The sequence below is a fragment of the Ranitomeya variabilis genome, chromosome 6 (assembly GCF_051348905.1).
Source record: "Ranitomeya variabilis isolate aRanVar5 chromosome 6, aRanVar5.hap1, whole genome shotgun sequence".
Classification (NCBI taxonomy): domain Eukaryota; kingdom Metazoa; phylum Chordata; class Amphibia; order Anura; family Dendrobatidae; genus Ranitomeya; species Ranitomeya variabilis.
This window is the reverse complement of record NC_135237.1, coordinates 134,731,124-134,744,876: the sequence shown is the minus strand read 5'-3', so window position 1 is coordinate 134,744,876 and position 13,753 is coordinate 134,731,124. Positions and strand designations below refer to the sequence as shown.

The 13,753-nt window shown below is 49.9% G+C and overlaps 1 long non-coding RNA gene across 1 annotated transcript; it reads right to left on the bottom strand.

The window, feature by feature from the left end:
• Window positions 1–5,050: 5,050 nt before the first annotated feature.
• Window positions 5,051–12,851, bottom strand: LOC143783509 (uncharacterized). The gene is made up of 3 exons (XR_013217220.1): window positions 12,550–12,851; window positions 12,016–12,147; window positions 5,051–5,688 (listed from the first exon to the last, which is right to left on the bottom strand). It is a non-coding gene; the product is annotated as an uncharacterized LOC143783509 (long non-coding RNA).
• Between the last annotated feature and the right edge of the window lie 902 nt (window positions 12,852–13,753).

The window sequence follows — 13,753 nt, the reverse complement described above, 5'->3', positions numbered from 1 at the left end:
GCCGGGCGACACCAAGGCACTCAGGCCGGGCGACACCAGGGCACTCAGGCCAGGCGGGGCGACACCAGGGCACTCAGGCCAGGCCGGGCGACACCAGGGCACTCAGGCCAGGCCGGGCGACACCAGGGCACTCAGGCCAGGCCGGGCGACACCAGGGCACTCAGGCCAGGCCTGGCGACACCAGGGCACTCATGCCAGGCCGGGCGACACCAGGGCACTCAGGCCAGGCCGGGCGACACCAGGGCATTCAGGCCAGGCTGGGCGACACCAGGGCACTCAGGCCAGGCGACACCAGGGCACTCAGGCCGGGCGACACCAGGTCACTCAGGCCAGGCCGGGCGACACCAGGGCACTCAGGCCGGGCCGGGCGACACCAGGGCACTCAGGCCAGGCCGGGCGACACCAGGGCACTCAGGCCAGGCCGGGCGACACCAGGGCACTCAGGCCAGGCCGGGCGACACCAGGGCACTCAGGCCAGGCCAGGCGACACCAGGGCACTCAGGCCAAGCTACACCAGGGCACTCAGGCCAGGCCGGGCGACACCGGGGCACTCAGGCAAGGCCGGGCGAAACCAGGGCACTCAGGCCAGGCCGGGCGACACCAGGGCACTCAGGCCAGGCCAGGCGACACCAGGGCACTCAGGCCAAGCGACACAAGGGCACTCAGGCCAGGCCGGGCGACACCAGGGCACTCAGACCAGGCCGGGCGACACCAGGGCACTCAGACCAGGCCGGGCGACACCAGGGCACTCAGGCCAAGCGACACAAGGGCACTCAGGCAAGGCCGGGCGACACCAGGGCACTCAGGCAGGCCGGGCGACACCAGGGCACTCAGGCCAGGCCGGGCGACACCAGGGCACTCAGGCCAGGCCGGGCGACACCAGGGCAGTCAGGCCAGGCCGGGTGACACCAGGGCACTCAGGCCAGGCAGGGCGACACCAGGGCACTCAGGCCGGGCGACACCAGGGCACTCAGGCCGGGCGACACCAGGGCACTCAGGACAGGCCGGGTGACACCAGGGCACTCAGGCCAGGCCGGTCGACACCAGGGCACTCAGGCCGGGCGAGAGTAGGGCACTCAGGTTGGGCGACACCAGGGCACTCAGGCCGGGCGACACCAGGGCACGCAGGCCGGGCGACACCAGGGCACTCAGGCCAGGCCGGGCGACACCAGGGCACTCAGGCCGGGCGACACCAGGGCACGCAGGCCGGGCGACACCAGGGCACTCAGGCCAGGCGACACCAGGGCACTCAGGCCGGGCGACACCAGGGCACTCAGGCCACGCCGGGCGACACCAGGGCACTCAGGCCGGGCCGGGCGACACCAGGGCACTCAGGCTAGGTTGGGCGACACCAGGGCATTCAATCCGGGCGACACCAGGGCACTCAGGCCAGGCCGGGCGACACCAGGGCACTCAGGCCGGGCGACACCAGGGCACTCAGGCCGGGCGACAACAGGGCACACAGGCCAGGCCGGGCGACACCAGGGCACTCAGGTCGGGCGACACCAGGGCACTCAGGCCTGGCCGCGCGACACCAGGGCTCTCAGGCCGGGCGACAACAGGGCACACAGGCCAGGCCGGGCGACACCAGGGCACTCAGGTCGGGCGACACCAGGGCACTCAGGCCAGGCCGGGCGACACCAGGGCTCTCAGGCCAGGCCGGGCGACACCAGGGCACTCAGGCCGGGCGACACCAGGGCACTCAGGCCGGGCGACACCAGGGCACTTAGGCCAGGTCGGGCGACACCAGGGCACTCAAGCCAGGCCAGGCGACACCAGGGCACTCAGGACAGGCCGGGCGATACCAGGGCACTCAGGCCGAACGACACCAGGGCACTCAGGCCAGGCCGGGCGACACCAGGGCACTCAGGCCGGGCGACACCAGGGCACTCAGGCCGGGCGACACCAGGGCACTCAGGCCAGGCCGGGCGACACCAGGGCACTCAGGCCGGGTGACACCAGGGCACTCAGGCCGGGCGACACCAGGGCACTCAGGCCGGGCGACACCAGGGCACTCAGACCAGGCCGGGCGACACCAGGGCACTCAGGCCAGGTCGGGCAACACCATGGCACACAGGCCGGGCGACACCTGGGCAGTCAGGCCGGGCGACACCAGGGCACTCAGGCCGGGCGACACCAGGGCACTCAGGCCGGGTGACACCAGGGCACTCAGGCCAGGCCGGGGCGACACCAGGGCACTCAGGCCGGGCCACACCAGAGCACTCAGGCCGGGCGACACCAGGGCACTCAGGCCGGGCGACACCGGGACACTCAGTCCAGGCCGGGCGACACCAGGGCACTCAGGCCGGGCGACACCAGGGCACTCAGGCCGGGCGACACCAGGGCACTCAGGCTGGGCGACACCAGGGCACTCAGGCCGGGCAACACCAGGGCACTCAGGCCAGGCCGGGCGACACCAGGGCACTCAGGCCAGGCCGGGCGACACCAGGGCACTCAGGCCAGGCCGGGCGGCACCAGGGCACTCAGGCCAGGCCGAACGGCACCAGGGCACTCAGGCCAGGCCGGGCGGCACCAGGGCACTCAGGCCAGGCCGGGCGGCACCAGGGCACTCAGGCCAGGCCGGGCGGCACCAGGGCACTCAGGCCAGGCCGGGCGGCACCAGAGCACTCAGGCCAGGCCGAACGGCACCAGGGCACTCAGGCCAGGCCGGGCGGCACCAGGGCACTCAGGCCAGGCCGGACGGCAACAGGGCACTCAGGCCAGGCCGGGCGGCACCAGGACACTCAGGCCAGGCCGGGCGGCACCAGGACACTCAGGCCAGGCCGGGCGACACCAGGGCACTCAGGCCAGGCCGGGCGGCACCAGGGAACTCAGGCCGGGCCGGGCGACACCAGGGCACTCAGGCCGGGCGACACCAGCGCACTCAGGCCAGGCCGGGCGACACCAGGGCACTCAGGCTGGGCGACACCAGGGCACTCAGGCCGGGCGACACCAGGGCACTCAGGCCGGGCGACACCAGGGTACTCAGGCCGGGCGACACCAGGGCACTCAGGCCAAGACGGGCGACACCAGGGCACTCAGGCCAGGCCGGGCGACACCAGGGCACATAGGCCAGGCCGGGCGACACCAGGGCACTCAGGCCAGGCCAGACTACACAGGCTGAGCACAGTGTAGTAAAAACTCACCAAGAACACCAGACTCCATCTTTAAAAGATGAGCCTAGGAAGTTCACAGTCACTGGGCACGGGATGTCAAACATAGAAGGACTTCAGAAACATAACACAGGACACAGTTCAGACAGGATCAGGTACTGGATATGCAGCCTCCAGGATAGGCGGATCTGGGTACTCTGCCCCCAGAACAGGCGGAAAAACAAGATACTAACGGATCTGGGTACTCTGCTCCAGAACAAGCAGAAAACAGGTATCGGTTCTCCCAGAACATACTGCAGACAGAACGGGAGCTGGATACCTCACACACAAGGAAAAACTCAGAAACGCAATGCTCTGGCACCGCCCAACAGGAAAGAAGGAGTTTATATAGGAGCTGCCCATCAGCAATAGGCTGAGGAAAGCAACACAGGTGCACACACAAACCCTAATGATAGCAGGGTAGGGGTGGCCGCACGCACCCTAAGCACAAACAGAAACCATTACAGCACAGACAGCACAGGAACTATGGCTTAGGGCACCTGGCAGCGACTGCTAGCCTGAACACACGTGGAAAGTCAGGGACCGAACATGCGCGTGGTCATGGAGACATCACAGCACATGTACAGATACGCAGCAGCACAGGGAACTGAGCCGCATCGATACAGGTAACATACTACAGTATCCCTGCAAGTTAGGGGGAGAGGAGCAAAGGGTTAAAGTAGAGACATGCAGAGTAAAGCAAAAGAAACAAGGTATAAACCCACCAGCGTTACATATACATGGCAAAAATGCACTGTAAACAAATGTATTTTCTAGCTCCAGTAACTATTAGACAATAAGACACACTTTTTCACAAAGAAAAACCTTGCTAAAAAGTATATGTGAGTCCGGAGGCAGCTTATTCTGAATGAAAATGCTGACAGCATGCTTGAAAAAGACCAGTTTGGTCGAAACGTCGCATTTTATATGGCATAATAAAGGAATTTCTTTTTTGGATACTTCACCCGGATTTGATGCTGTCCTTCATTGCAACTTTAGCATCATTCCTGATCACTGAGAGAACTGTTCTCTCTGTCCCTGACACACACTGATCTATTTGATCGGTGCAGTACAGGAGAGAAAGATATTGGGACCTGCAAGGATACTGCATGTCCTGTGTAGCTGAAGGACCTTGCACATTATGTGATCAGTCACATTCCTGAAAGGAATCTCAAAATGTTTTAATGTATACAGTGCTTGTGTGTATACGTGTGTTTGTGTGTGTGTGTGTGTATATATATATATATATATATATATATATATTTATATGTATATATATTTATGTGTGTGTGTGTGTGTGTGTGTGTGTGTGTGTGTGTGTGTGTGTGTGTGTGTGTGTGTGTGTGTGTGTGTGTGTGTGTATAGTGGAGCCATGTGCATATTTATGAGATTTTTGTGTGACTGTGCATGTACATAGGAGAGCTATGTGAGTGTGAATGTAGGAGAGCTGTGTGTTTGCATGTAGCTGAGCTGCGAGCATATTGGAGAGGTTTGTGTATGTACAGCAGAGATGTGTGAATGTAGGAAAGCTGTGTGTAACTGAACTGTATGTATCTATGTAGCAGAGCTTTGTTCATGCAGAGCTGAGCTTAGAGTACATCTACTCTGTATGCAGCAGCGATGTGCTTATATGTATGCTGCAGAAAATGCACATAAATTGCCTGCTTTAAAGTTAGTATGTATAGTATACATGCTGCTTAGAAATACTAATATTAGATCTTTATCCACTCTATCGAAATCTACAGCAGTAAAGTGTTATCAAATCGTCCACAAATTTACACCTCCAGGAAATTTTAACTAGCTGCAAAAGTGTTCTTGCTATTTTTTTTACTATTTAAAGCTGTGGAGTGTTTTAAATTTATGTGCGTCTAATAGTTTGACAAATATGATACTTTCCATAAATTATTAGCAAAATGTTTAAATTACACCTATCAAAAACAGCCTCCTCCATATCCACTCTAGCTGTCCTACCATCACCAAGATAGGTGCGCTTTCTGCCATTTAAGTATAATTAATCTTCAAACAATATGCTTCTAATTTAGATAAAGTAGCTGTAAGGTATATCATGCAAACTCTGCATGTGAGATCTCCCTATTACACAATAGCTGTAATATGTATTTATGAAACTCCCAATTTCTCTATGCCTGGCTTACACTACTTCATTTTTTTAGTAGATTTCAGCACATAACCGCACGGCCTTCATCTATAGGAACCATCCATCTCTCCAACAGTCAGCACAGTAAACACATATTATGATCCCAGGCAAGGAAGGACACCTGCTGCAATCCTTATAGCCTGCAATACTGCTGCCATTGTACTGGGATCCTAGAAAGTTATGCCACAGGGAAGACAGTGGAGGGGAGAAATACGGAAAGGGGTCTTTGGTACTTATCCGTCACTTCGTAAATCACAATCTTCCATCTGTGGCCTGAGGAAAATGCTGGTCTTGTTTGGCACCGAAGGGAAGGACATCTGCCGGTGAGACGAGTGCTCTGCTCCAGTGATCTGCTGCAACTGGTGCGATTGGAAGATGGAACTATGTAATAAGGGAGAACGCGATGATGTCATAAGAGACGATAGAAGCCCAGGACGAGCACAGCAATAACTCCTGCAGCAGCAATTCATTATTTTCACTGCATTGAAAATATTGTAATATGTTTTCTAATCTGGAATAAATATTTATTTAGAGGTAACGCTCGATTAAATTCTTTCCCACTAAATATAACTATGGCACAATCACTATATCATTAATGACAAAATGTATATACAGTACATGAAATATATGTATAGATGATTCTGGTACTAATAGTAATCAGCGCTCGTTTTATCTGATGTAGAGATCAGATTCTGCTATATATTGTATACAGTGATGTAAAAGATTACATGATGACTACCTGAAGCCACCACTAGAGGGAACATAAGAGCTACTGGAATAAAGCTATACATTACACATAATGTGTATACACCGTATATACACTATACTGACAAATGCACATACATTGCATACATTGGTATTGTTATGCCCCGCACCGATATATTCTATATATACACAAACCTACCCTATATACGCTACCTACAGATGGATATAGACTTTATAGACCCTGTCCACACATATCTGCATATTCACACATCCCCTGATATACACTGCACACATACATACTCACCTCTAAATACACTGTATAAACACATAAACCATTTATAAGTACATGTACGGTATATATATATACAGTACAGACGAAAAGTTTGGACACACCTTCTCATTTAAAGATTTTTCTGTATTTTCATGACTATGAAAATTGTACATTCACACTGAAGGCATCAAAACTATGAATTAACACGTGGAATTATATACTTAACAAAAAAAGTGTGAAACAACTGAAATTATGTCTTATATTCTAGGTTCTTCAAAGTAGCCACCTTTTGCTTTGATGACTGCTTTGCACACTCTTGGCATTCTCTTGATGAGCTTCAAGAGGTAGTCACAGGGAATGGTTTTCACTTCACAGGTGTGCCCTGTCAGGTTTAATAAGTGGGATTTCTTGCCTTATAAATGGGGTTGGGACCATCAGTTGTGTTGTGCAGAAGTCCGTTGGATACACAGCTGATAGTCCTACTGAATAGACTGTTAGAATTTGTATTATGGCAAGAAAAAAGCAGCTAATAAGTAAAGAAAAATGAGTGGCCATCATTATTTTAAGAAATGAAGGTCAGTCAGTACGAATAATTGGGAAAACTTTGAAAGTGTCCCCAAGTGCAGTGGCAAAACCCATCAAGCGCTACAAAGAAACTGGCTCACATGAGGACCGCCCCAGGGAAAGGAAGACCAAGAGTCACCTCTGCTTCTGAGGATAAATTTATCCGAGTCACCAGCCTCAGAAATCGCAGGTTAACAGCAGCGCAGATAGAGACCAGGTCAATGCCACACAGAATTCTAGCAGCAGACCCATCTCTACAACAACTGTTAAGAGGAGACATTGTGCAGCAGGCCTTCATGGTAAAATAGCTTCTAGGAAACCACTGCTAAGGACAGACCACAAGCAGAAGAGACTTGTTTGGGCTAAAGAACACAAGGAATGGATATTAGACCAGTGGAAATCTGTGCTTTGGTCTGATGAGTCCAAATTTGAGATCTTTGGTTACAACCACCGTGTCTTTGTGCGACACAGAAAAGGTGAACGGATGGATTCTACATGCCTGGTTCCCAACGTGAAGCATGGAGGAGGAGGTGTGATGGTGTGGGGGTGCTTAGCTGGTGACACTGTTGGGATCTATTCAAAATTGAAGGCATACTGAACCAGCATGGCTACCACAGCATCTTGCAGCGGCAAGCTATTCCATCTGTTTTGCGTTTAGTTGGACCATCATTTATTTTTCAACAGGACAATGACCCCAAACACACCTCCAGGCTGTGTAAGGGCTATTTGACCAAGAAGGAGAGTGATGGGGTGCTACACCAGATGACCTGGCCTCCACAGTCAACAGACCTGAACCCAAACGAGATGGTTTGGGGTGAGCTGGACCCCAGAGTGAAGGCAAAAGGACCAACAAGTGCTAAGCATCTCTGGGAACTCCTTCAAGATTGTAGGAAGACCATTCCCGGTGACTACCTCTTGAAGCTCATCAAGAGAATGCAAAGAGTGTGCAAAGCAGTCATCAAAACAAAAGGTGGCTACTTTGAAGAACCTAGAATATAAGACATAATTTCAGTTGTTTCACACTTTTTGTTAAGTATATAATTCCACATGTGTTAATTCATAGTTTTGATGCCTTCAGTGTGAATGTACAATTTTCATAGTCATTAAAAAACCAGAAAAATCTTTAAATGAGAAGGTGTGTCCAAACTTTTGGTCTGTACTGTATGTATATATATATATATATATATATATATATATATATATATACTGTATGTTTCAAATATGTTTCAAATGCACACAATACACCTACATGCTATATATATATATATATATATATATATATATATATATATATATTTATAATATATATATATATATATAATATATATATATATATATATATATATTTATAATATATATATATATATATTTATATATATATATATATATATATATATATATAATGTGGTATATAAATATAGTGCAACTGAAAGGGAACCTGTCACCCCCCCAGGGCCTATTAAGGTAAAAGAGTCACCTTCTTCAGCACTAAGGCTGCATTCTGTGAAGGTGGCTCTTATGTTTTTTATCCCTAATAACGCTGAAATATTCACTTTTATAAACTGTGCGCCATACCTGTATTGAGTCCGGGGGGACGTTTTCTCCCCCTGACTCAGCCGCCTCGCAGCCGTTCATCATCCCACCGGGCGGCGCCTCCTTTCTGTCTTGTGCCGTCACCGGCGCTCTGCAATTATTTCTCGGGCATGCGCAGTGCGCGCTGTCCTGGAACTTATATCAAGAGATGCAAGTAGATCGCACCTGCGCACAGCACCAGATTCCCAGCCCCGCAGTGTGAATAAATCATAACACACTCGGTCCTCCGCTACACGCAGGCGCGATATCAGTACATCAGCTGATGTGAGTTCCAGGGCAGCGCACACGGCGCATGCCCGAAAAATGAGAGCCCAGCCCGGTGGGATGATGGACGGCTGTTAGGCGGTTGTGTCCGGGGACAAAAGACATACCCCCCAGACTCAATACAGGTATGGCACGCAATTTATAAAAGTGAATATTTCAGCGTTATTAGGGATCAAAAACATAAGAGCCAACTTCACAGAATGCAGCCTTAGTGCTGCTGAAGGTGGCTGGCTCTATTACCTTAATAGGCCCTGGGGGGGGGGGTGACAGGTTCCCTTTAATAATTTAATTATAAGCAATTTATTCTTATAACATAGAATGCAGCCCGTGGTTACTGTATTGTTATACTTGTTAGGGGGCAGACAGACGGACGCATTTCTCATGTGAGGATCGCATCGCAATCCTTGGACTGACCGTCGGCTCTCCTGACCTGAGGCTGACAGTTGCATAGTAATCTATCGCGCTGTCAAGCTTATGTCAGGAGAGGTGTCAGGGCCAGTCCGAGGATTGCAATGCGATCGTCACATGAGTTATACAGTGTCTGTCTGCGCCCTTATGTTAATACTTATCCTTGTTATAGTGATATTAACCTTCTTTGCTATGCTTGTTTTACTAATACTTATAAAAGACCCAGCTTGCAATAATAAAAAGCCCCCGACCTCCCCATCTCCAGCCCCCAAGACAGCAACTATTAGGGTATGTTTCCAAGGGGCGTATTGCTTGGGTTTTTGCTGGGGATTGGACACGCAGCATCGAAACCGCAGCTTCCAAATGATACAGCATAGTGGAGGGGATTTTATGAAATCCCATCTCCACTATGCGTACATAGACGCAGGTGGCAGTAACCGGACATGTGGCGCGTCTTTCTAGACAGCAGCATGTCTATTTATCTTGTGGAGATGCTCTGTCTCCACAAGATAAATAAAGCAGTCTATGAATAGGATGCGGTGATTCCACCTGTGTTCAATGAATATATGCGGAATCACCGCACGTACAACAGGGAGCAGCACTTTGGGCGGAGCGGGGTATCTGCTGCATCCAAAGTGCTGCCAATACACCTCGAGGACACATACCCTCACATATGATGGAGTGAATATCTCATAACATTAAACAGTATAATAATAATCAGCCCCCCAGTGCCCCCTCACCCACGTCAGCCCTCACAATACCCTCAAACTCTCCCATTTACCCCCACAGTACCCTGTCCCCCTCCCACAATACCACCATCCTCTCTCATTCACCCCCACAGTGCCCTGTCCCCCTGCACACCCACAATAACCCCCATCGTTTCACATTTACCCCTCAGTGCCCTGTCCTCCTCTCCCACTTCAGCCCTCACAATACCATAATCCTCTCACATTCACCCCCATAGTGACCATGATATGCCTAAATGGAATTACTCTAATAAATTCCATCCCCCCCACTTACTGATGAAGTTCTCAGGCAGACAGTGAGGAGAACCAGGAAGTGTCCAGATAGATGCGGGAGGGCAGTAGGACCCAGCGTGCCCCAGCCAAACCAAGCGTGCACACACTAGTGCACAGCCAGAAAGGAACTGCAGCTGCTGCTGCCAGCCCGGAAGAGATTCCTCAGGTGAGACCACATTGCACGGAGGGAGGCTCTGCAGCCGGCATTGTGCTGCTCTCTCCCTGACTCCTCAGACTCGGCAGTGGATCTCCCGGTGGGCCCCTTCAGGTGACTGGGGCAATGGCCCCCTCTGCCCCCCCAGTAGCTACGCTACTGACTCGAGTATAAGCCTAGGGTGGGAAATGCAGCAGCAACAGGTAAATGTCAAAAGTAAAAATAGATACTAATAAAAGTAAAATTAATTGAGACATCAGTAGGTTAAGCGTTTTTGAATATCCATATTGAATCAGGAGCCCCATATAATGCTCCATAAAGTTTATGATGGGCCCCATAAGATGCTCCATATTAAAATATGCCTCATATAATCCTGCATAAAGGTTAATAATGGCCCCATAAGATGCTCCATAGACACATTTGCCCCATGTAGTGCTGCACAAACCTTGATTATGGCCCCATAAGATGCTCCATACAGACACTTGCCCCATATAATGATGCACAAACCTTGATTATGGCCCCATAAGATGCTCCATAAAGATATTTGCCCCATATAGTGCTGCACAAACGTTAATTATGGCCCCATAAGATGCTCCATACAGACACTTGCCCCATTTGCTGTGATAAAAAAAAAAAATCACATACTCGCCCCTCCGTCACGCAGGCCCCCAGCACTTTCAATATTCACTGACGTTCAGGCAGAGGGCGCGCACTAATCACGTCATCGCGCCGTCTGACCTGAGCGTCACTGCTGAAGACGGAGCAGCGCCCAGAACGAGCAGCGCTCCCCCTCCCCATTATACTCACCTGCTCCTGGTGCGGTCCCTGCTTCCCCGGCGCCGCAGCTTCTTCCTGTACTGAGCGGTCACCGTTACCGCTCACTACAGTAATGAACATGCGGCTCCACCCCTATAGGAGGTGGAGCCGCATATTAATTACTGTAATAAGCGGTACCATGTGACCACTCAGTACAGGAAGAAGCTGCGGCGCTGGGGAAGCAGGGACCTGCAGGGACTGCGCCAGGAGCAGGTGAGTATTATTAGACAGCCCCCGCTCCCCCTCCCCTGCCGACCTCTGGGTATGACTCGAGTATAAACCGAGAGGGGGACTTTCAGTCCAAAAAGATGGGCTGAAAATCTCGGCTTATACTCGAGTATATACGGTATATATATATATATATATATATATATATATATATATATATATATATACACGTATATATATATATATATATATATATATATATATATATATATATATATATAATCCTGGTACTAATAGTAATCAGCGCTTGTTTTATCTCCAGTAGGGATCAGATTCTGCTATATATTGTATACAGTTATGTAAAAGATTACATGATGACTACCTGCAGCCACCACTAGAGGGAGCATAAGAGCTACTGGAATAAAGCTATACATTACACATAATGTGTATACACCGTATATACACTATACTGACAAATGCACTTACATTGGTATTGTTATGCCCCGCACCTATATATACTGTATATACACAAACCTACCCTATATACGCTACCTACAGATGGATATAGACTTTATAGACCCTGTCCACACACATCTGCACATTCACACGTCCCTCTTAGATACACTGCACACATACATAGTCACCTCTAAATACACTGCATAAACACATACACCATATATAAGTACACGTATATATATATATATAAATATATGTTTCAAAGACACACAATACACACACATCCCTACCTGTCACTTAGTAAATCCCATTCTTCCATCTGTGGCCTGGAGAAAATGCTGGTCTTGTTTGGACACATCTGCCGGTGAGACGACTGCTCTGCTCCAGTGATCGGCTGCAACTGGTGCGAATGGTGGATGGAGCTATGGAATAAGGGAGAACAAGATGATGTCATAAAGAGGTGCTGATGTCATAAGAGACGAGCACAGCAATATCTTACAGAAATGCATTATGTTCACTGCATTGAAGATATTGGAATATGGTTTATAATCTGGAATACATTTTTATTTAGAGGCTTCTCTCTGATAAAACAACCACCCCTAATATCCACAACACAGGATGAGCCCCAAAATTACTGCTATTGTGCACATGATAAACTCTTTTTAACTATGGACATCCTGGTACTAAAGGCGACATGACGGTTACTGGCAACCTCCAGTAGAAGGAGCGCGGGTGCGAGCAGCATAAAGCAGTACATTACATGTACCGTGTAAACACTTCCCGGGCTGTAGAGGGCGCAATTGGAAAAAAATAAACAAACTCACCAACTGTCGTGTGCCAGCGCCACCACACAGGCTCCTCCCTCCGGCTGCAGCACAGTGATGGCCGTGGCACAGGCGGTCCCTGACACCGCTCTCTGCCCGACCCCGTTCGTCGGTACCTCCCTGCTGTGTCAGCGCCACCCTGGGTAGAAGATCAGGCGCTCTGCTTGTTACCTCAGCAGGACACAGGCTACTTCTGGCCATTAGAGGTCGTTGTCATGCAGGAGACGTCAGGCAGAGTTATGACGTCACTGCATGACACTGGCCAGCGTCGACTGAGACGTGACAGTGCACCCGCAGCCTGGAGTAGGGTAGCATAAAATATTTTATTTTTTTCTTATGTTATTTGTCCACTGGGGGGAACATTATATTATATGGGTCTGTGGGGATACTATAATATATGTGGGTCTGTGGGGATATTATATTACATGAAGGTCTGTGGGGACATTTTATTATATGTGGGTCTGTGGGGACATTATATTATATGTGGGTCTGTGGGGACATTTTATTATATGTGGGTCTGTGGGGACATTATATTATATGTGGGTCTGTGGGGACATTATATTATATGTGGGTCTGTGGGGACATTATATTATATGTGGGTCTGTGGGGACATTATATTATATGTGGGTCTGTGGGGACATTATATTATATGTGGGTCTGTGGGGACATTTTATTATATGTGGGTCTGTGGGGACATTATATTATATGTGGGTCTGTGGGGACATTATATTATATGTGGGTCTGTGGGGACATTATATTATATATGGGTCTGTGGGGACATTATATTATATGTGGGTCTGTGGGGACATTATATTATATGTGGGTCTGTGGGGACATTATATTATATGTGGGTCTGTGGAAACATAATCTATGTGGGTCTGTGGGGACATTATATTATATGTGTGTCTGTGGGGACATTTTATTATATGTGGGTCTGTGGGGACATTATATTATATGTGGGTCTGTGGGGACATTATATTATATGTGGGTCTGTGGGGACATTATATTATATGTGGGTCTGTGGGGACATTATATTATATGTGGGTCTGTGGGGATATTATATTATATGTGGGTCTGTGGGGACATTATATTATATGTGGGTCTGTGGGGACATTATATTATATGTGGGTCTGTGGGGACATTATATTATATGTGGGTCTGTGGAAACATAATCTATGTGGGTCTGTGGGGACATTTTTATTAT